Source organism: Oncorhynchus clarkii, chromosome 17 (genome assembly GCF_045791955.1).
Source record: "Oncorhynchus clarkii lewisi isolate Uvic-CL-2024 chromosome 17, UVic_Ocla_1.0, whole genome shotgun sequence".
NCBI lineage: Eukaryota > Metazoa > Chordata > Actinopteri > Salmoniformes > Salmonidae > Oncorhynchus > Oncorhynchus clarkii.
Genome location: NC_092163.1, coordinates 33062459 through 33066538, shown reverse-complemented (window position 1 = coordinate 33066538; position 4080 = coordinate 33062459). Strand labels below are relative to the sequence as shown.

Genomic DNA, 4080 nt, shown 5'->3' with positions numbered 1-4080 from the left:
TCCTCCAATGAGTTTTGAGAAGGAGGTGAGGAGAGAGGACGCAAAGAGAATGCAATTGAGATTCTCCAATTCATTCCACTGCTTACCTTGCAAGGAGCACACATTCAACATTTTTGATCTTCCCCATTATAAGGGCATCTGAAGGCTGGTTGGGTTGTCGGGGGGGAAAAGAGTAGAGATGTTATTAGGCAGTATCTAAGGCACAGTTTTCAGTTGGTAAAAAATATTGGCATTACACTGGAACGCAGAGATTGGTATTGCCTAATAAACCAGACTGTTATACCAATTATTGGTATCCACCTCATTTTCTAAATGTTGCTATGGACACAGCCAAACAACGGAAGTGATGGATTCGACTTTCGCTTTACTTCCCTACAGCAGCACGCCGGTGGCAAACTTGACAGACTCAATTATTTTAAGGAGTCAATTTAAAGGTGTATAAAAGTCAAGTAAACAATTCTAAGTTTAAAGATGCACTACGCGGAAATCACGCCGCCCTTCCCTGGTTGCTAAAATTCTAATAATTTGCCTAATTTTAGTTTGTGGCAAAACAAGCAATGCATAGTGTAGAGAATCATTGTAGCATCTAAACCCCTGTGAAATAGATTTTCCATAATCCTACCGGTTATCTGTGCGGTTGGTCCTTCAGCTGGTCAAAATGTTATACCTGGCTACTGTCGTTGAAATTTCGATCCCCTGGCACATGCGCAAAACCATGTAAACACCTGCAAGACTTTGGTTAACATACATGCATCACATGCATGAGCAAACATCTCGATTGTCACACATTCTCTGAGACCCCCGTTTTGAAGTCTGTTTAAGAATACTTTCCAGTGGATATTTTGTCAAAAAGTTTGACCAGCTGAAGGACCAACCCCACGGACAATCGGCAGAGTAAAATCAAAAATAATTTTATTCAACAATCGTGAGACAAGGGCCATTTTGCTTTATGTAAATGTGCGTGGCTATGTAGCTCTGGAAAACCCTTCTCAGTTACATTTGTCCACATTTGGCTCCATGTGAACTACAGTCGCTGTGTTTTAACGTTTAGAAAAGTCAATAAACATCACTTTCAAACTGGTTTTCGAAACCTATCCCGATATTCCCCTTATCTTTCATAACATATAGAAAAATCTTTCAAATAAAAAAGCAACACATTTTGTATAAGTTTTGCACAGTATCAACACACCGTGTGTGTGTCTCCAGTTGACAAACTACACTTCCTTAACAATTACGCTTACACACACTAGATAGCCAATGACTTATGTGTAATGACTCAGTTCCATTACACATACGAATAATTGGACGTCTGTGTCGTCTGTAGAGGGGAGTTTTGTTAAGAGCCACTACGCTCGGTCTGAAAATTAACACGCATCGCTTGCGATACGGTTTTGGAAGCATAAAACAAAAGGTTAAATTGATAGAAAACTTTATAGGGTTCCCACACGGCCATAGTTCCATGTTTACTGAAAACAGACAGAAGACAGAGTGGACTACCTGTGCTAATTAACTATCGGTGTCTCCAAACACCTGTGTGTAAACGGAAGACAGACGCCACAAATGTGTTGTCACTGAAAAATACTGTCTGCTGCAACTGTGTTAAAACAGTAAGTGTATATTTTATTGTGACATTCAAATAGAGGGATTTATGTTTCTAGAACCATACCACAATTGAGCCTCCCGAGTGGCACAGCAATCTAAGACTAGGGAGGCTTAATTGCGGTACGGTTACAGGAACATAAATCCCTTTGCATTCATATCACATCAAATTATTTCACAAATGGAAAATATATACTTACTGTAGACTGTCTTAACTGCCACTACAGCCTGGGGTTCAATCCCAGCCAGCTGTAGGGCAGCGCACAGTTGGCCCAGCGCCGTCCGGGTTAGGGAAGGGTTTGGCCGGGGGGCTTTCCTTGGCTCACATTTAGATGGCGTATTTAGCGGTTTTTGCTTCCAGAGCTAATTTGCCCTTTAAACGGAACATGTATGTCAGGGACCATTGATCTAGTTCTTTAGCGGATGGCCAAGGGTCCAGAACATAACCGCGGCAGGTAGCCTAGCGGTTAAGAGCGTTGGACCAGTAACCAAAAGGTTGTTGTTTGAAATCCCAAGCCAGCAAGGTTGAAAGATCTGCCGTTCTGCCCTTGAGCAAGGCAGTTAACCCCAAACAACAAACATTTCCCTGGGCCAATGAAGTGGACGTCTGATTCAGAGAGGTTGGGTTAAATGAGAAAGACATTTCGGTTGAATGCATTCAGTTGTGCAACTGACTAGGCATCTCCTTTCCCTTTAAGTACAAATCATTTGTAAACTGCAAATTGACCGCAAGAAGCCCGAAAAATATATATTTGATTACAACATAATTTCTAAACTTTTTTGTTGTTGCTCAGAGCCTAACATTACACCCGAGGGCTAAATTCAGCCTGCCAGTTGGAGAACCCTGAAACAAAGTCCTTGGCCTATGGAGTAATGTTAGGCTCCTTTCGTCCAATATTAGGTTAGTAATGGCTGTGCTGTACACAATGGAAAGCATTGCCACATTCAGGACTAAGATTGGTGGCACTTGTCATTTTAAAGCTGCAATGTCATTTTTGTGGTACCCAACCAAATTCACATAAAAATGGATCCGTCATTCTCATTGAAAGCAAGTCTAAGAAGCGGTACATCTGTTCTGTGTGTGCTATTTCTATGCTTCGAGTTTACATTTAGTTTGAGTCTTTTACTTCGGTGTTGTACACCAGTTTCAAAACAGCTGAAAATAAAATATTTTTGGTTATGGAAAATATATTTCACAGCGGTTTGGATGGTACAATGATTCTCAACACTATACCAACACTATACATGCTAGTTTTGTCACACTGAAATTAGGAGAACTATTTGAATTTTAGCAACCAGAAAATGGCGGAGATGTCGATATCGTGTATCACTCAAAGGTGCACATGATTGTTTGTTCATAGCAGAGACAGCCTGCCTACCACAATAGAATATTTAGAATTTGAACTTACCTTTCCATAAGGTGTGTCTACATATTTCTCAGTTCTTCCCTCCAATATGTCTGGGTCATCAAGGCCAGAGCCTCCAATGATTCCAATCTAGCAAGAATATACATGTCATTATACATGTCATTAGTCACACTCTTGACCTGTCACATAAATTAATAGCTAGGTAGGTGCATCGAAGTGGAGTAATGTCAATGACCATTCCACAGTAGCTACGTGATACAGTTTGACTGCTAGCGGATGCCTACTAGCATGATGTTAGCTAGCTACTAGTGAACTGACTAGTTCTGCAAGCTGTAAAGTTTATACTTGAGACATTTGAGTTTAACGTTGTCCGTGTAGCTATAGCTAGCTAGCGAACTAGCTATATCCTGGTTAGCTAATACTAGCATAATGTGACACGTGTGTCGCTGTAGAATTGTAACATTCTAGCTAGTGCATAATGCATTGGTCAGTTTGTCACGAGAAGTCAAACATTTCAACAAGAGAACGTTATTACCTTAATTTGCATGCTTGCTGACATATCTTCTCTGATAAAAAAAAATGTATCTGAGATTAGCTGGCTAAATGACTATATCTTGCAACTGCTGCCTTCACTTCCTCCTATGTCATACGATGACTTGTACAGGACGTGGACTCTCGTATCAGAACAATACTCTCACTCAAACAATGTCGGGAAACTTTTAGAGGCTAATTTGTTATGGATTGTAGACTTTGAGATTCATTATAATTAATCCATAAAACAAACTTTATTTGTACCATGGGGGCAATTGTTAAGTTAACGCCAATTATTTATATAAACACTAGATGACTGTGAGGGGGCGCTGTGTTGAAACCATCCGCACTACCCCACGGTTGTAAAAAAAATTTCGGAAGCACAGAAATTGATTCATTATGTGGAAGGAAAAGCGGGATACCTTGTCAGTTAAACAACTGAACGCATTCAACTGAATTGAACCCAACCCCTCTAAATCAGAGAGGTGCATTAATCAACATCCACGTCATCCGCGCCCGGGGAACAGTGGTTTAACAATTAATGCCTACATTACTTTATTATATTACAGACACCTTATATTAT

General features: G+C 40.3%; 1 long non-coding RNA gene across 1 annotated transcript; it reads right to left on the bottom strand.

Moving 5' to 3' along the window:
* Positions 1 to 85: 85 nt before the first annotated feature.
* LOC139370720 (uncharacterized) lies at positions 86 to 3836 on the bottom strand. The gene is made up of 3 exons (XR_011627166.1): positions 3502 to 3836; positions 3009 to 3095; positions 86 to 145 (listed from the first exon to the last, which is right to left on the bottom strand). It is a non-coding gene; the product is annotated as an uncharacterized lncRNA (long non-coding RNA).
* Positions 3837 to 4080: the final 244 nt, after the last annotated feature.